Genomic DNA, 20,113 nt, shown 5'->3' with positions numbered 1-20,113 from the left:
GCAATCGGGCTCCGGCCGGCGGCGAGCGGACGCCCGCTTCTGCTGTGCGCGTTCCTGCGTTGGCTGTCGCACGATGGCCAATATCCAACAGTGTTTGACTGCTGGCTGGGCTCTCTCTCACGCCGCCCCCCCCCCCCCCCAATAATCCCCCCCCCCCCCCCACCATCTAATTGAATTCTTATAGTCAAGTCAGATATGAATGCAATTTAGCGATGGGCATTGTAGTGTGCGACGGAACTGTGGTTGGGGGGGGGGGTTTGCACTGCCGCACGCCGCTTCACATCACCGTTGTTATGTCACGCCACGTTTCACGGAGGGCCCCCCCCCCACCCCCCCCCCCCCCCCCCCCATTCTTGCCGCTTCACAGCGCCGCCGACGCCGCTCGCGTGCACGGGGAGGTGAGAGCGAGGCTATAGCCGCACGAGAGACGCGAGCAGATCGGATCGCTTGCTCATTACGGCGCGATAGAAGTTCAACATGCAGACATGACGTCTAGCGGTTAAGATGCGTTCCGAGTTTATCAACTAGCATCTTTGCCCGTCCTAGGACGGAAGCTGTAATATTTACGAAAAAATTGAGCAGAGTATAATTGTGTCTTGCGCAAATTTAATGGCAGTGAATCTTGCACGAAAGTATGTCATCAAACACTTCACTGCAGTTCACTGTAGCACTGTATTAATGGCAGTTATTCTTGCACAAAACGAAGTCATAAATCACTTCACTGCAGTTCGCTGTATCACTGTATTAATGGCAGTGAATCTGGCACAAAACTGTCATAAAACACCTACTTCATATCACTGTAGCACTGTATATAAACTGACCTTCAATTTGTTAAAATTCACTGCTCTGATACTGTATTCTCTTCTGCTTTCGGTTGCTGTTTTGAAATGAATTGTAAATCGATACAATATCTGCAACATCACGGAGAAATGTCTCCATAAAGAAGGGGCAATTTGCGCCTAGACAAATGCAATGACTTTAGGCGCAGTGCTCTGAGACTTATGCTGTGTTGTAGCTCGCCAGAGCAGCAAACAATCTGAATAGGGGGCAATGGTGGCAAAACAGCAGATAAATGTTCATTTTAGCATAATTTGCAAGCGTAAAGTTGACCTTGCTTTAGTTTGACGTGGCGAAGAAATACATGAAGGCAGGAAATGCAGTGGGATGTGGCGTGGAATGAATTGTCTGGTTAGCTCTAGATAAAGAGGGGACAATGGAGGTATTAAAAAAAATGTCATTCGTGCCTTAACAAATTTTCATTTCCGCTCCACGTTTCTCCTTGCGGAGCGACCTCTGCCGTTAAAGATTATAGATTAGCTGAATGTAATTGCGGGTCATATTGGCAAAAAGAAATGTCATAAAACACCGCACTGCATGTAACCGCAGCACTGCAGTGATGGCAGTGATTGTTGCACGCAAGAATACAACACCTGAGGCAGTGCCGCTGGGCCACTGCATTCAAGGGACACTCAAGGAGTTGAGGTGCAGTGCTCTGAGACGTAGTCATGTTCAGCTTTAGCTCGCCGGAGCTGCAAACAATTGTCATTGGAGTCAATGGCCGCAAAGCAGCTGAAAATGTTTATTTTAGCATACACTTTTATTTCAGCACAATTTGGAAGCGTAAAGTTGACCTCCCTCTTGTTAGACGTGGCGAAGAAGGAAACGCAGTAATGTTATGGTTAACTCTCTACAAAGATGGGTGAATCGGCGTTACTAAAGCAGCAACAGTCGCTCCAACTTCCTGAGCGTTACTAATGAAATGTAGCGACACGTGAATATTTATGAGGGGAGGGGCCGCGTGTGGAGTGACGTCACGCGCGGGAGACACACGCAGAGGTTTTTGGCACGTTACATAAGGTGACGCGTAGATTACTTTATAATAGTGGCAAAGTGCAAGCATTTGTGCCTAAACAAATTTAAGTTCCGCTCCACCTTTCTGCTTGTGGAGTGACGTCATCCGTTAACGATTACCCAATATGGAGTGACGTCAACCGTTCATGATGGGGGGGGGTGTCCATTTTTCGGACGGCACCTGATAATGAATATTAATTAGGGGGGCTGGTAGACGTGGAGTGACGTCACGAGCGTTAAGGACATTCCTAGGTGATTATAGTAGGTATGATTGTGCACCCCCCTCCCTCCATGTGTGATTGTATAACCCCCCTGCCCCCCTCCCTTTTAAACAAGGACATGCTACTAATTGACTCAAATGCGACTCTATCCTGGTTCTCACCTCGTGAAACAAAATCTACTCGATACGGAAACGACAACCGTGAGTGGATTCATCTTGGAATCCAATTCTCACCTCATCGATTCATAAACCCAAGCCGCATCGCCAACTGCCTGCACAGAGTACGCGATAATACACAAAATAAAGATGCCCTCGATGATGAAAAAATTATAATAAAATATATATAAAACAATAAAAATTCTCACGACGTTTCGACCATAACACTAACGGTCATCATCAGGTGTGAAAACCAACGGCAAGAAACATTTGAAAGAAGTGGCGGTCCACATTTATTTATTTATTTTCAAACGGTGCATTTATTTTTAAACGGTGTATTTATTTATTTTTTAATAAAAAAACGTTAGCACCACGGGCAGCGATTTGGCAGTTTGTTTAGAAGGACGAGTCCTTAGAAGGACGAGTCCTTCTAAACAAACTTGTTTAGAAGGACGAGTCCTTAGAAGGACGAGTCCTTCTAAACAAACTTCTAAATAAACTGCCAAATCGCTGCCCGTGGCGCAAACGTTTTTTAAAAAATAAATAAATACAAGGACCGTTTAAAAATAAATAAATAAACGCGAACCACCACTTCTTTCAAATGTTTCTTGCCGTTGGTATTTCACACCTGATGATGACCGTTTGTGTTATGGTCGAAACGTCGTGAGAATTTTTATTGTTTATATATATTTTATTATTTTATTGTTTCCCTTCAACGTGACTTTACCGAAAGAGCTAAGAATATTTGGCCACTATAAATGTACACGCGATAAGCCACTTCGCTGAGCTATCATTTGTGATAGCCACTTCGCTGAGCTATCATTTGTGATAGCCAGGTCGCTGAGCTATCATTTGTGATAGCCACTTCGCTGAGCTATCATTTGTGATAGCCAGGTCGCTGAGCTATCATTTGTGATAGCCAGGTCGCTGAGCTATCATTTGTGATAGCCAGGTCGCTGAGCTATCATTTGTGATAGCCACTTCGCTGAGCTATCATTTGTGATAGCCAGGTCGCTGAGCTATCATTTGTGATAGCCAGGTCGCTGAGCTATCATTTGTGATAGCCACTTCGCTGAGCTATCATTTGTGATAGCCAGGTCGCTGAGCTATCATTTGTGATAGCCAGGTCGTAGAGCTTTCATTTGTGATAGCCACTTCGCTGAGCTATCATTTGTGATAGCCACTTCGCTGAGCTATCATTTGTGATAGCCAGGTCGCTTGTGTAAAGAGCCACGTCGTAGTTCAGTGGGCCTTACCTGCTAAAATAAAAAAAATAGTTTACTAACATATATATTTTTTTACAATTACTGTACTGTACCTCCAAATATTTGTGAGGGGACTGGTGGCACGGTTATTCACACACACTGCGCCTCAAACCTCGATGCCCGAGTTCCATGCCCGGTTCACGGCTGAGATTTGTGGCGACTCAGATTGGAACCGGGTTCTCTGTCCCCCTGACTTAATTCGCCACGCGCGGAGCAGCGATGTGATTGAAGCAAGTGTAATTGGAGCGACAATAATTCGCGTCCGGTAACCTGCCGCCTTCGGTAATGTGATTAGAGAAACGCATTCACTCCCTCGGACTGGACGGGTACAGGTGGGTTCACGTTAGCACTGTGCGGATCGGACCCGGCTATTCCTCAAACGCAGACTCACAGCGATAATTACACCTTCAGACAAAGATCCCCCCTGTAACAGACTGTTGGTGCAAGTACTGTTAGAGACTAGCACCTATGAAGGCCCGAACGGCACACGAGGGGGTGTGGGTGGCCAGCACCACGCCTGGGCCACCTTTGTCTCGCCACTGGTGATGTCTCTTACGCATCGAAACCAGGTACTCATTTGAGGCTGAGCCGACCTAGGGGAGGCCCAGGATGGATTCGCACGCGTCGCTCGAAAAGCCACACCAGTCGCCGCTTCATTTAAAAATGTACGTCGAGACAAAAAGGGGGGAGGAAAGAGGCAAAAAATAAACACAAGCCCTCGCCGTAACGACGCGCGAAAAAATATTTCCACATTTCGGGTTTAATTTAAACAACATTTCAGCGCGGAGTTTCTGCACCGAAGAGAGCTGTGGATTGTGCCGTGGCCTCCCGCGTGAGTGGGGGGGGGGCTGGGGGGGGGCTGGGGCGGCCCGCACGTGAATCGCGCTTTGTGGCTCCAAACAGTGGCCTCCTGTGTGGCACGACCACGGCCCCCACCTTCCCCCACGGCCCCACCCTCCCCCACCCTCCCCCACCCTCCCCCAGGGCCCCCACCCTCCCTCACCCTCCCCCACGGCCCCCACCCCCCACGCCACCCCCACCACCAACGCGCCACTTCCCCCCACCAAAGACAAAGCTCACCCCGTGTAGTCTTAACAGACTGTTGGGGGCAAGTGTTGTTAGCGAGGATCAGCGCCTACGAATGGCCGGCACGGCACGCGAGGGGGTGGGTGGCCAGCACAACGCCCGGGCCGCCTTTGTCTCCCCAGTGGCGATGTTTACACACCGCACCAGGTACTCATAGGGGTGGCCCAGGACTAGTTCAGATCGTCGTCACTGTTGTTGATTGCCTTGAGCAGGAATTGAACCCGGGCGGCTGGGTTCGAAGCGCAGCGTACCGCTAACCACTACACTACCTCCACCACCATCCCAATTCGCTTCCGCTGTAAACAACAGTGGCCGGCATTGGCATGTCAGAGGTCCCCCCCCCCCCTCCTTTAGATGTAGACGTCTCCATTCATTCGTGATCTTTTATTTAACATTTATCTTCTCCGTGTGAAAGACCCAACCCAGATGATCCCTTGGGGTTTGATCTCCCACGAAGCTGCTCATGGTGCACCCTAGACCGCATCACCCACTGCACAAACCAAGGCAGCGGCAGCTGCGGATACCCTGACGCACAAATGTAAAATGTGAAACTCTCCAGTAGTCGTGGTGCGACTGTGGTCATCCAGAACAGAGACCGTACAACGTGTAACCCCGATCGACAAACACTGAAGGAGACATCAGCACAGCGATGCACTCCGCGCTACTCCTGACGCGGTTAACTGGGCTTTACCACCCTGGATGTGACGACATTGTAGCCGTTGCTCTGCATCTACGTCAGCAGCCACACGACAGAAGATTTTAACGTTTGGCTGCTTGTCGCGACGAAGCCTCCGTCCGAAAATCTCAACGCAGCCGTGCATCCCTTCGCGGAAGAGGAGAACAGCTCCGAGACGCTGTCAGGTGACCTCTGGTGACCTCTGTCAGGTGACTTCTGGTGATCTCTGTCAGGTGACCTCTGGTGACCTCTGCCAGGTGACCTCTGGCTCCACACCGCAGCGGGTGCCAGTTTAACACGCAACAGTTCGGCTTGCGCGACCAATGTTACCCATAATAGAGGGGTTTTTGGGGGGGGTTAGATCGTGTAAATAAATGTGTCGTTAATCACAGAAAAATGTATATTACACATCCATTGTAATTGATATAGTTACATTAACCCCGCTCTGGTCTTTGCACCTGATTGACTCACAGTGACGACGTAACATGCTGCCCCTCTAAGACCGAAACAGGAGGAGGATTTCTCCACAAATTCTGTCTGTCACCTGATGATGCTGGTTGTTGGAATTACCGGCGAAACTTCACGGTACTCGAATTGTAAATGTTGTCTCGGATTTACTCTCCAACCACAACTGGTGTGCTGAACTAGTTACCAATTGGCACGTTTTGTTTACGTGACAAACCTTACTAAATTGGCTGTGTCGGGTGGTGGCGGGTTTAACGGCACATTTATATTTACACAATCTACACCCAACAAAAAAAATCCCCTTTATTACGGACAGGGGGTAACGCCTGTTCGCAAAACCAGAGACCATTTGGCTTGCTGCGCTTGAGAGAACGTGGGCTTAATCAAAGCTGCTTCTGTCCTTCGGGCCACCGCCCGGTCAATCGAGGGCCAATGCCAATGAGCGCACGTGACCTTGCTACGTGACGCGTGGACCCGAACGCAAGGAGAAAGCGGAGCAAAAGCTGTGCACGTTTCGCGAGGAAGCGAGGGGATGCGCGCGCTTGGAAGGGATGAGAGACGTGAAACGTAACGTGTGGATCAGAGTTTCTCGAGTTGAGCCGTGAGTGGACTTGAGTAGAATACGGCGATGTGAGGGATAAAGGCCGGGGTATCTGAGACATCAGAATCAGAATATTGATTTATACTGGAGGAATCCGATGAGCTACAAAGCTCTTTTTTATACCTACGTGACTTTATCGAAAGCTTCAAATCAAGATATGAAGCTCTTGAATATGTCCCGTAGGGCCACGGAGTAAGAACTCGACAACAACGACAAGAAACCAACAGACGATGGAGAGGCAGAAATTTACAATGAAACTCGCTTCAATGCTAAGACAGTCAATATTTTATGGTAGAGTAATTTGCTTTATTGTTATGGAATCAAGATTTTTAAACATTTACAGAGGTTTTTGGGAGGGTCAGTTAGTGTTGAGGTTTATAACACAGGGTTGAGTGGTTTGAATCGAAGGCGCTGTGATTATCTGAAATATTTCTTGATACTAAACTACGAGAGTGGTTTATCATCCGGTGCTTTTTCGTATTTATTTGGAAATGCTGGGGAGAGCTATTTGTTTTTGTGGAAGGCTTTTCTCTCATTTGTATGGCATATTAAATGCAACTGTAAGTGAAACAGTTCTGTATGATGTAGCCATGCAGTTGCTTTGTCTGAGAGTTGATGAATTGCAGACACACCCACCCAGTCACTCGCCCACCCGCCCAGCCACTCGCCCACCCGCTCACGAACAAACTCATTAACTCACCTACTCACCCATCCACCCACTTACTCACCGACTGATTAATTCACTCACCTACTCACTCACACACCCACTCGCTCACTTACGCACTAGTTCACTCACTCACCCATCCGTCACTCAAAAATCCCCCGGTAGAGCCTTAATATACCGTTGGCGCAAGCGCTGTTAGCGAGCACCTATGAAACCCGGCACGGTACACGAGGGAATAGGTGACGAGCACCACACCCAGCCGCCTTTGTCTCCCTAATGTTGATGTTTTACACACCGCACCACCCACTCACACACGCACTAGCTCACTCACCCACACATTCACGCACCCACCTATTCACCCACTCATCCCACTCACTCACCCACCCGCCTGCCCGCTCGCCGCCTTCACGTCTATCTACAGGGCAATGCGAAGTTAGGTGCCCAATGGTTTGGAGGCCACAGGGGCAGTCGGACACAGACAGAAGACAGAGAGAGATTATTGTATTCTCCACTTGTCGCATTGGGTGTCCGCATGTTTGTGCGGATCCGGGCTAAGCCCTCTCGAGAGGTCAGTGTCCATTTGTCTGGAGGCTTTCACCCCCCCCCCCCCACCACCACTGCGCTGCCATCATCGGCGGGGTGCGGCGAATGTCCAAGGGGGGGGGGGGGGGTTGGCAGTGGTGCTTGCGGGAGAGGCGGTGGAGTGGGGGGAGGCGCGCAGATTCGAGCCTCCTAACTCGCGACTCTATCGCACATCTCCTGCTCCTCCCGCTGCCACTCACCGCACCCCGTCATGTGTCGGAGTGAAGGGGGGTGAAGGGGGCTGGGTGGGTGGTTGGGGGGGTTATTCATGGCAGAGGAAGTGGCCCTCGTGTGTAAACACGGGGGCCGGGCGAGCCGCGTGTGTGTGTGACATTTGCCGAAAAACTGACTCAAGATTGTGCGCGCACTCACAGTGGTGGTTTGGGGGGGGGTATGGGGGGAAGGGGACAGGGCGTGGGGGGGGGGGGTTCTGTGCTGGCCCCCGTGCGCGATGCGAACGAATGCCACCAGCTCGGGACGCCCCGGGCGTTTTTGAACGCACTAAAAAGCAAAAAAGAAAGGCGGCTTCTTATTTTTTTGTACTTCTTTAAGGCCCAGACCAAAATATTTGGCTCGTCGGTGTCACCCGAGGTGGCGATATTTAGTCGCGTGCGTGTTTAAGCACGTTTAGACTTGCGTGTTTAGACGTGCGTGTTTAGGCGTGCGTTTAGACGTGAGTTTAGACGTGAGTTTAGACGTGAGTTTAGACGTGAGTTTAGACGTGAGTTTAAACGTGAGTTTAAACGTGAGTTTAGACCTGAGTTTAAACGTGAGTTTATACGTGAGTTTAGACGTGAGTTTAGACGTGAGTTTAGACGTGAGTTTAGACGTGAGTTTAAACGTGAGTTTAGACGTGAGTTTAGACGTGCTTTTAGACGTGAGTTTAGAGGTGAGTTTAGACGTGTATTTAGACGTGAGTTTAGACGTGAGTTTAGACGTGTTTAGACGTGCGTGTTTAAACGTGTTTAGACGTGAGTTTAGACGTGTTTAGACGTGAGTTTAGACGTGAGTTTAAACGTGTGTTTAGACGTGAGTTTAGACGTGAGTTTAGACGTGCGTGTTTAGACGTGCGTTTAAACGTGCGTGTTTAAACGTCCGTTTAGACGTGTTTAGACGTGCGTGTTTAAACGTGTTTAGACGTGTGTGTTTAGACGCGCGTTTAGACGTGTTTAGACGTGAGTTTAGGCATGAATTTAAACGTGAGTTTAGACGTGAGTTTAGACATGTTTAGACGTGAGTTTAAACGTGTGTTTAAACGTGTTTAGATGTGCGTTTAGACGTGCGTGTTTAGACGCGCGTTTAGACGTGTTTAGACGTGAGTTTAGGCGTGAATTTAATCGTGAGTTTAGACGTGAGTTTAGACATGTTTAGACGTGAGTTTAAACGTGCGTTTAGACGTGCGTTTAGACGTGCGTTTAGACGTGCGTTTAGACGTATTTAGAGGTGAGTTTAGACGTGAGTTTAGACGTGTTTAGACGTGAGTTTAATCGTGAGTTTAGACGTGCGTTTAGACGTGTTTAGACGTGAGTTTAGACGTGTTTAGACGTGAGTTTAGACGTGTGTTTAGACGTGCGTTTAGACGTGCGTTTAGACGTGAGTTTAGACGTGCTTGTTTAGACGTGCGTGTTTAGACGTGCGTTTAGACGTGCGTTTAGACGTGAGTTTAAACGTGCGTTTAGACGTGTTTAGACGTGAGTTTAGACGTGAGTTTAGACGTGCATTTAGACGTGCGTGTTTATACGTGCGTTTAGACGTGCTTTTAGACGTGTTTAGACGTTAGTTTAAACTTGCGTTTAGACGTGAGTTTAAACGTGCGTTTAGACGTATTTAGAGGTGAGTTTAGACGTGAGTTTAGACGTGTTTAGACGTGTTTAGACGTGAGTTTAAACGTGCGTTTAGACGTGTTTAGACGTGTTTAGACGTGAGTTTAAACGTGCGTTTAGACGTGCATGTTTAAACGTACGTTTAGACGTGTTTAGACGTGCGTGTTTAAACGTGTTTAAGCACGTTTAGATGTGCGTGTTTAAACGTGCGTTTAGACGTGTTTAGACGTGAGTTTAAACGTGCGTTTAGACGTGAGTTTAGACGTGAGTTTAAACGTGCGTTTAGACGTGAGTTTAGACGTGAGTTTAAACGTGAGTTTAGACGTGAGTTTAGACGCGAGTTTAAACGTGCGTTTAGACGTGCGTTTAGACGTGTTTAGACGTGCGTTTAGACGTGTTTAGACGTGTTTAGACGTGAGTTTAAACGTGAGTTTAGACGTGAGTTTAAACGTGCGTTTAGACGTGTTTAGACGTGAGTTTAGACGTGCGTTTAGACGTGTTTAGATGTGAGTTTAGACGCGAGTTTAAACGTGCGTTTAGACGTGAGTTTAGACATGCGTTTAGACGTGTTTAGACGTGAGTTTAAACGTGAGTTTAAATGTGCGTTTAGACGTGTTTAGACGTGAGTTTAAACGTGAGTTTAGACATGAGTTTAATGTGCGTTTAGACGTGTTTAGACGTGAGTTTAAACGTGAGTTTAGACGTGAGTTTAAACGTGCGTTTAGACGTGTTTAGACGTCAGTTTAAATAGATGTCAGTTTAAACGTGCGTTTAGACGTATTTAGACGTGAGTTTAAACGTGAGTTTAGACGTGAGTTTAAACGTGCGTTTAGACGTGTTTAGACGTGAGTTTAAACGTGCGTTTAGACGTGTTTAGACGTGAGTTAAAACGTGAGTTTAGACGTGAGTTTAAACGTGCGTTTAGACGTGTTTAGACGTGAGTTTAGACGTGAGTTTAGACGTGAGTTTAGCCCTGAGTTTAGACTTGAGTTTAGACATGCGTTTAGACGTGTTTAGACGTGAGTTTAGACATGCGTTTAGACGTGAGTTTAGACGTGCGTTTAAACGCTCTCCAACGAACGCGTCCATGTGCAAGCTCCGTCCGTCTGTCCGTCTGCAACGAGGGGAGGGGATGGAGGGTGACACTACAGCACTCTCAATATCAGCGCAACTCCCGTGTCGCGATGTGTTGCTGTTACAGACTTTGCCTGGAAGAAAACCCGGCCACGCTGATCAAGCGGTTGGTCCAAATTATTGGCGATTATAAAACAACAACAAAACCCAGAGCTAAACAGACAACACGCCTTGCACCAGGTACCCATTTAAGGCTGAGTCGACCTAGCACCGGATTAGATATTCGCCACTGTTGCCAGCCGTGAAGAGGAAGAGAAGTCGGGTGGCCGGGTTCATAGCGCTCCCCACACGTCAACACAGAGACAAAGAGTCTGTGTAAGCACACACGCGTACACACACACTCACTCACACGTGCCTTGTCGTGCACGCGCAGCACACCGACACACGCACGCACGCGCAACACACCTAGAGGCTTAACAAGCGCGCAGTGTACGAGGCTGATCCGTTGCCACACACGGGCAAGTGGCTGCTGCTGCTGCGTCACATTTGGGTGGAGCACCACGTACACCCTCGGGAGGGGGAGGACTGGGCTTGGGTATCGGATGACCCTGACGCTCAAAATCACTGCCAGATGCGCTCGTGAGCCGTTCGCAAACAGCCACACGCCCACTTCCGATGGCAAGGCCACGTCAACAGAGCTCGCGCGCAACGCCTTCGAAAAAACATTTTCATTTGCGCCCGGTGCAATCTGATGGTTGATGTCACAATTGGCTCGGTGGGGGGTGAACGCCACTGTAGCAATGATAATAATAAAGTCCCCTTGTCAAAAACAACACACTGCTGGATGAAGGTCCCCGCGGGGCCGTGTCGTCTGTTAGGGCTCTTTGACCATACTTCACCACGCGGGGCAGTGTGGGTATGGTGAAGAGGAGTGGCACATGGGGACCTGTCGGGATGTCGCTCGCCCAGCTCACGTTAGCCGTTGGCCGGGGAATCGAACTCGGGTCTCCGGACTCAACGGCGCCGTGCGCCACCCAACAGCGCCACCGGCCTATTCGTTCTGCCGCCTCGTAAGCCTGGAAGTGTCACTGAGTGATCCACCAACCCCCCGAGTGATCCACTACCCCCCGAGTGATCCACCACTCCCCCCGTGTGATCCACCACCCCCGGAGTGATCCACCACCCCCCGAGTGATCCACCAACCCCGCAGTGATCCACCACCCCCCGAGTGATCCACCACCCCACCCCGAGTGATCCACCACCCCCACGAGTGATCCACTACCCCCACGAGTGATCCACCACCCCACCCCGAGTGATCCACCACCCCCACGAGTGATCCACCACCCCCGTGTGATCCACCAACCCCCGAGTGATCCACCAACCCCCCCCCCCGTGTGATCCACCCCCCACCCCCCCCGTGTGATCCACCAATCCCCGAGTGATCCACCAACCCCCCCCTCCCCGAGTGATCCCCCCCCCACCCTCCCCCCGAGTGATCCACCGACCCTGCGCCTCGAGGTCGCACTGGGCAGCTCTACCACGCGGCGCCAGCTCGCTGCCACCAACTCAGCACGACTGCAGCAAAAGACCCAGCGCCAGGGGCGGAGCCACAGGGGGGGCTGGGGGGGGGGGGGTGCTCAGCCCCCCCTGAAATTTTGGGAAAGTCGGTAATCGGGATAACCGGATATCCGGCTTCTGCAAAATGCTGCAGGCTGCCACCTCGTGCTGCCCTGCAGGCTGCCACCTCGTGTGCTGCCCTGCTGGCTGCCACCTCGTGCTGCCCTGCAGGCTGCCACCTTGTGCTGCCCTGCAGGCTGCCACCTCGTGCTGCCACCTCGTGCTGCCACATTGTGCTGCCACCTTGTGCTGCCCTGCAGGCTGCCACCTCGTGCTGCCACATTGTGCTGCCACCTTGTGCTGCCCTGCAGGCTGCCACCTCGTGTGCTGCCCTGCTGGCTGCCACCTCGTGCTGCCCTGCAGGCTGCCACCTTGTGCTGCCCTGCAGGCTGCCACCTCGTGCTGCCACCTCGTGCTGCCACATTGTGCTGCCACCTTGTGCTGCCCTGCAGGCTGCCACCTCGTGCTGCCACATTGTGCTGCCACCTTGTGCTGCCCTGCAGGCTGCCACCTCGTGTGCTGCCCTGCTGGCTGCCACCTCGTGCTGCCACCTCGTGCTGCTGCCCTGCAGGCTGCCACCTCGTGCTGCTGCCCTGCAGGCTGCCACCTTGTGTGCTGCCCTGCAGGCTGCCACCTTGTGCTGCCCTGCAGGCTGCCACCTTGTGTGCTGCCCTGCAGGCTGCTTGAGCGGCAGCCTTTCGAACTTACCGAACTTATTAGCCACGTCAGCAAGGTTCCGACCTATTCATAAACTCCGCGTTCAAATCCAATAAAATTAGTTTTATACATTTGTGGCGCCCATTGGAAAACATTACACTGGATATCTCAGAATATTGAAGTCCCCCCCCACCCACCAAAGTCAAAATCCTGGCTCCGCCCCTGCCCAGCGCAGCCTCTTGCAAAAATACAGAATCAGAATAATATGAATTTATACTTGAGCAATCCGATGAGCTATTAAGTTAATCTTTTATTTTTTAACATGTCCAGCAGACGCACAGAGACTCTTATCGCGGCAGTCACAGCTCGCGCTCTCAAACCGCTCGCACGTATCCTCGGACACAAATGTAAACTCGTGTCCCTTTCCACACATTGAAATGCTCGTGCTGTTAGAATCCCCATTACCGAACTGCGACTATGCCGGTCAGGGCAATGCCACCTTGGACCGAGCACCCAATGAATGAATTTGATTTCCTGCCGAGGTTTCGAATGGGACGCGGAGTCTTTTTTTTCCTCTCTCTTCATTCGCCGCTCTTGGCGACACATCCGCGACTTCGTCGATGTCCCCCACCACGAGCCCGCCACATTCCTCCCGTGGGACTCGAGCACACGAACGACCACACGTGCACGTGCAGTCATGTGTGTGTGTAAGTGTGTGTGTGTAAATGTGTGTGTGTAAATGTGTGTGTGTAAATGTGTGTGTGTAAGTGTGTGTGTAAGTGTGTATGTAAGTGTGTGTGTATGTGTGTGTATGTGTGTGTGTGAGTGTGTATGTGTGTGTGTATGTGGTTTCAGGAAAGGGCGGTCCTGCACAGATGCCATATTTTCTGTCCGTCTGCTACAGCAGAGGTGTAGGGAATTCCAACAAGACCTACATCTCTGCTTTATTGACCTGGTCAAGGCCTATGATACCATCAGTAGGCCTGGGCTCTGGGTCGTTCTTCGTGCTTTTGGAGTACCTGACCCTCTGCTCACGATCATTAAGGACCTTCATGATGGTGAGCGGGCCCGGGTAAAACTACGTGGCCGGGAGTCAGAGCCATTCCCTGTACACCTTGGGGTGCGACAGGGATGTCCTCTGGCTCCCACATTATTTAACATCTATTTTGACCACGTAGTTCGTGAAGCCTTCAATAGCTGTACCGGGGGAATCTCCATATGGTACAGATATAATGGGAGGCTAATCGATGCCCGGGTGCGGTCAAGGGATGGCTCCCTATTGCTCAACCACGTTATGTATGCTGATGACTTGGTAATAGCTGCTCAGTCAGAGGAGGAGTTGGAGACGCTGCTGCTGAGACTGGAGCGTGCCACTAAGAGGTGGGGCCTTACCATCAGCCCCACCAAAACTAAGCACCTGCCTGGGTATTTTGTACCATCGGACACTCCACCCCCACAACTCCCAATCGGTGATGGGGCAGTTGTGGAGAGAGTGGAGAGTTTCCCATACCTGGGCAGTGTGCTTATGACTGGCTCCAGTTTAACAGCAGAGGTCTCACTCCGAATCAGTCGAGCGGCAATATCTTTTCATCGGTTGCGTAACGCTGTGTGGAAGCTACCTGGTCTGTCGCTCCGCACTAAACTTCAGGTCTTCTCGGCCACGGTCATTCCCTCCCTTCTCTACGCTTGCGAAACGTGGACCCCCCTAATGGAACATCTTCGCCGGTTAGAAACATTTAGGCTGGCCTGCCTACGATCCATCCTGGGTTTAACCAGACTGGATTGTGTGAGGAGCTCACAAATCCTTGAAAGATCTGGGCAGGGTCCCATCGGTGAGCTCCTCCGGCGGGCAAGGCTGCGATGGCTGGGTCATGTAGCCCGCATGCCCAGCCACCGCTTGCCGAAACAGCTTTTGTTTGGCCGGATTGAGGGGGCTAAGCGGGCGCGGCACGGGCTAGAGAAGAGATGGAGTGATGTGGTACAGGAGGACGTGGAGCTGAGTGGACTTGCCGATGACTGGTACCAGCGGTGTCAAGATCGGCCTCTGTGGAGGAGGCTCGTGAAGGATGCTACTGGGCAGTTGGAGGCAGTCGCCCTCCAACAACAACGGAGGGCGGAGGAGCGACGCTCACAACAGCGAGCGGAGCGCCGGGTGGCTAAAGCACAGCAGGTTGGCACAGTAGGGGGCACAGGTGGTGCATCAGCCAGTCATCTCAGTCAGTCGACCCGTGGCACCTGGGTCTGCCCCGTGACCTCCTGCCAGCGGGCGTTCGACACTTCACGTGGCCTCAGGGTGCACATAGCCTGGCACAAGCGTCGTGGTGACGTCACCGCCACTTAGTGGCGAATGGCGGTTGTTGTTGTTGTTGTATGTGTGTGTATATATGTGTGTGTATATGTGTGTGTGTAAGTGTGTGTGTGTAAGTGTGTGTAAGTGTGTGTGTATGTGTGTGTGTATGTGTGTGTATGTGTGTAAGTGTGTATGTGTTAGTGTGTGTGTGTGTAGGTGTGTGTGTGTATAAGTGTGTGTGTATGTGTGTAAGTGTGTGTGCATGTGTACGTGGGGCCTTACCATCAGCCCCACCAAAACTAAGCACCTGCCTGGGTATTTTGTACCATCGAACACTCCACCCCCACAACTCCCAATCGGTGATGGGGCAGTTGTGGAGAGAGTGGAGAGTTTCCCATACCTGGGCAGTGTGCTTATGACCGGCTCCAGTTTAACACCAGAGGTCTCACTCCGAGTCAGTCGAGCGGCAATATATTTTCATCGGTTGCGTAACGCTGTGTGAAAGCTGTCGCTCTGTACTAAGCTTCAGGTCTTCTCGGCCACAGTCATTCCCTCCCTTCTCTACGCTTGCGAAACATGTACCCCTCTAATGGAACATCTTCGCCGGTTAGAAACATTTAGGCTAGTCTGCCTACGATCCATCCTGGGTTTAACCAGGCTGGATTGTGTGAGGAGCTCACAAATCCTTGAAAGATCTGGGCAAGGTCCCATCGGTGAGCTCCTCCGGCAGGCAAGGCTGCGTTGGCTGGGTCATGTAGCCCGCATGCCCAGCCACCGCATGCCGAAACAGCTTTTGTTCGGCCGGATCGAGGGGGCAAAACGGGCGCGGCACGGGCTAGAGAAGAGATGGAGTGATGTGGTACAGGGGGACGTGGAGCTGAGTGGACTTGTCGATGACTGGTACCAGCGGTGTCAAGATCGGCCTCTGTGGAGGAGGCTCGTGAAGGACGCTACTGGGCAGTTGGAGGCAGTCGCCCTCCAGCAACAACGGAGGGCGGAGGAGCGACGCTCACAACGAGCGGAGCGCCGGGTGGCTAAAGCACAGCAGGTTGGCACAGTAGGGGGCACAGGTGGTGCATCAGCCAGTCATCTCAGTCATCTTAGTCGACCCGTGGCACTTGGGTCTGCCCCGTGACCTCCTGCCAGCGGGCGTTCGACACTTCACGTGGCCTCAAGGTGCACATCGCCTGGCACAAGCGTCGTGGTGACGTCACCGCCACTTATTGGCGAATGGCGGTTGTTGTTGTGTATGTGTGTATGTGTATCAAAATTATGAAAACATCAGAATAGGCCAATATAACAGAAGGTGTGAAGATGTTCAACCACTAAATATATAGAGCTATTGCAAGGCATCAAGTCTGCATTAACCACACGTACTTGTGGCAAAACATGCAAAGAAAACATGCTCTGATAATATATCGGCATCGTCATTGAGACTGATTGGCCTACACCAGAGAGAGACGACCTTCTTTATGGGCCCTTGTCTCACCACCAGTGTTAGTAGACCAGAGAACAACGCACCAAGGCGAACGGGTGTCTCGTCTGGCGTGCTCACGATCGCGATTGTAACGTCGTGCATTTTGAATCCAGATCGTGGTGTTGACGAAGACCATCATCGTCTCCACCGGGTGAGTGATGAAATCGTTCACCACTCTGTGCAAAGTCAAGTCGAGCGTGGCTGTCCCGTGGATAGACTGCCCCCTCTCCCCCGTAATACAATTGTGGAATTTACTCGACTCAAAATAATTGAGGCTGGCTACCAGCGGAGATGACACCTCACCTGAATGCCTGAGCCCGGGAGACCGCTTCGGTGTCAATGTGCAGCGCACGCATTCTGTCGTTAATGAGTCAACGCCATCACGATGGCATTGAGTGGTGAAGGATGAGTGTTGGTGGACACGGGGTGGGCATTGTTTGTTCACACGTCAAGGAAATGAGCCAGCACTGCTGACATCCTCAAATTAAATCAAGCTGTCACGCAGAATTAACTAATTGTGTTTTGGCCCGGCCACAAAACGAATGCTTGGAGATGGCAAATTGTGCAACATTAGTCGTGCTTGTAAATTCGCAAAGGCAAAGCAGCGGCGTGCCAGCAAGGCAGCGCAGTTTAAGAGATCGCAGTCCGGTGGTTGCGGAAGACACGAAAGTTAAACCGATACAACGCTCAGGTTCAGCTGTGATGTTGATGTTACAGGCGCGGCGGTGGCGAGATGTCAACTCCCTCGCCTGGTCTACAGGAGGTCGTGGGTTCGATCCTGACGACTGCTGTATATTTGGAGTTTGCGTGTCTCTCTCACCGTGGTCCCGTCATTTTTTTCCACGGGTCCTCCCGTTTTTCCCTCCACATTTAGAATCAACATCACGCGTTTACAGTGTTTGGCTGCCATACATTTCCACACGATAAGCCATCTCGTTGAGCTGTTGTTTGTGGCCAAGTAGCTTCTGAAAAAAGCTGTATAGCTCAATGGGGCCTTTAACTGGTAAAATAACAATTTGTTGAGTTAATAGTTAAGTATATTTGTCGCGGTTATGACATTGGAAGATACGTATTATACCGGGGGAAAAAACTGCTTCGCTCGCTACTTGAACGCCGGTGTAGAAAGGTGACGAATGTGTGTAAAACCGATGCGAAATGACGAGTGAGGAATTAAAGTGAACTTTCTGAGTCGACCTGCGCCCCTGCGCGACATCGCGATATTCCCACCGAAGCAACGAGGCGCTGGCGCTCCTTCTCGCTGTGCGCGCGAGCGCCTGCGATGAGTTGCTACAGCTCATCGGGGCTGAGCGTGAAAGCACGCAGACGCGACACGGCGATTTTTACTTTTTGAACGGTCTCCGCGCGTGTCTCTCTCTCTCTCTCTTGCCGAGGCTTCGCTGCGTAGGTGTAAGCCCTCGCTAGGCGAGTCACAGTCTCCATTAGGGCAAGCGCCGTTTTTTACGAGACGTTACCATGGCAGGCCTCTTGTAACAGCGGGGAAACAAAGCGCTTTTGCAACAGTGGCCTGACGTCACCGTCCACACGGCGGGTCCTGGCTGGCTGCCTCACGCGTTAAAAGACGCCTGTACCCTCCGTTTTTGTTGTTGCGATTTCCGCGTTAATTTTTTTTTCATTTTACCAGGCAAGCCCCCCCCCCCCCGCCATAGCTGAGCTATCACAATGAAATAGCTCAACGAAGTTGCTTTGTCATCACGTGGATGTTTATGACAGCCAAATATTGCGATTAAACGCGTGTCGATTTAAAAATGCGGAGGGGAAAACCAAAGGACCCGGAGGAAAAATCCACGCGACCACGTGGAGAGAGAGAGACATCCAAACTCCAAATATAAAGCAGCAAGCGTCAGGGTCGGGATCGAACCCATGGCCTCCTGTGTACCAGGCGAGGAAGTTAACATCTCATAGCCACCGTGGCGCCCATCAAATTAATTGGCGATCACCTGAGCGCACTTACCAGGAAATGCCACGACCACCCCCACCTTTACCGTCTTTGCCTCCTGTGTGACGCTATCTGAAGCGTGTGAATGTCCGCAGACGAACTGAATTTGTTTCTACAGGGCAGTGAGTAGTCCACCAGATTGTTCACATCGAGGTGACATAACTTTCGCGGGTTCCAATGTCTCTGTGCAGCCAATAACAGTGAATCATGTGATGACCTACTTATCATGACATTCCCTCGTAAAAATACATCGGTGCGATTTTATCTCTTACCCATGGGCGACGTAATAAATGCAGGTCCGACCGTGTCGGTGCACCGCTCCACTGACAGCCCTGAAAAAAAACTCCACATTCGCTTGGTCGGGCGGCGGGGGGTGGGGCAGTTGATCCATGGGCTGGCTGCCGTGGACTTGTCGCGAAGTGTCACGGTGTCGTTGCGTCACCCCGAGTGAACAGCAACAGAGCGAATCTCACGAGGGGCCGCGCGCCCTCGGTGCCGCACCAGCCGGATGTGAACGAACGATCTGAAATAGTTTTTTAGTGTAAAAAAAAAAACGAAAAAATATTTCTTTAAACAAAAAAACATTTGCAGACCCATCCCTTACGTTACGACTCCTCCTCCTCCTGCAGTGTAAAGCCACCGGACGAGTGACCTAGTTTATTTTGTTCTGTGAGTAGCCTGCCCTGACTTCACAATGAGAGACGTATAATTGAGGCCAACCGATTATCGTCTAAAAATAAAAGTCTCTTTCCTGAAGCCAAATTGCGTCGTCTGAAACAAACTTTGAGACACGTGGAACTTTAATGCTGTACTGTATACAGTATATATTTAGATTTTCCTACTCTGTTTCAGGTGTGTGGCACTGACCACGCATCCCAGGCGTGTGTCAGCTCAGCCCATCATCTCCGTGGGGTAGGTAAAATAAGGCACCACTCTGTGCGAAGTGGACATTTGGTTGTCCTTATGGGGGGGGGGGGGGACTGGCGCCTGTAATGGAGATGCAGAAGTTTCACCACTGCATCGGTGCCCAGCGCTACTGATGAATGGCGAGGCACTGTGGCATTTTGGGGGTTATTTTTCCGGACCTCACCACGCCGATTGACGCCGTTTGGTGAAAGCGGGGAGCATAGAAGTACAGCACAACAAAATATTTCGCTGCACCGGCTTCTCATCACCATTCCAAGCGCTGTCCACGATCAGCCGTGCTCATCGTTTGAGATCTGACCAGATCGGGCACATTCGAGGCGATCTGATCATCCGTCGGCTTCAACAGGCAGAAGGAAATAAATAATGCAATTTATATTTAAGAACGAAACAGGAGGCGGATTTCTCCACAACTCTGGCTGTCGCCTGATGATGCTGGTCGTTGTGATCCACCAGCGTAACGTCGTACTCGAAGTGAAATTGTCGTGGGTTTACCCTTCCAACACACCGGTGTGCTGAACTAGTAACGAATTTGACAATAGGGGAAAACCCATTCTCATATTTTGATACTGACAATGGAGGTCCAATGATAGTAACGAATTGCCACGTTTTGTTTACGTGACAGACCTCACTAATTGGCTGTGTCGGGTGGTGGCGGGTTTCACGACGCATTTATATTTGCGCCATGTAACCTCCAAAAGAAAAGAAAAAAACTCTTTGATGAATTT

The 20,113-nt window shown here is 50.9% G+C and overlaps 1 protein-coding gene across 1 annotated transcript in view; it reads left to right on the top strand.

Moving 5' to 3' along the window:
• Positions 1-20,113, top strand: part of LOC116947032 (activated CDC42 kinase 1-like) — a 323,232-nt gene that overhangs the window by 54,147 nt on the left and 248,972 nt on the right. The gene's annotated exons all lie outside the window — the stretch shown is intronic.

The sequence above is a fragment of the Petromyzon marinus genome, chromosome 28 (assembly GCF_048934315.1).
Source record: "Petromyzon marinus isolate PM22_M1 ecotype Great Lakes invasive population chromosome 28, UKy_Petmar_22M1.pri1.0, whole genome shotgun sequence".
NCBI classification, from domain to species: domain Eukaryota; kingdom Metazoa; phylum Chordata; class Hyperoartia; order Petromyzontiformes; family Petromyzontidae; genus Petromyzon; species Petromyzon marinus.
The sequence above is the reverse complement of the archived record's forward strand: the minus strand, read 5'-3'. Positions and strand labels throughout refer to the sequence as shown.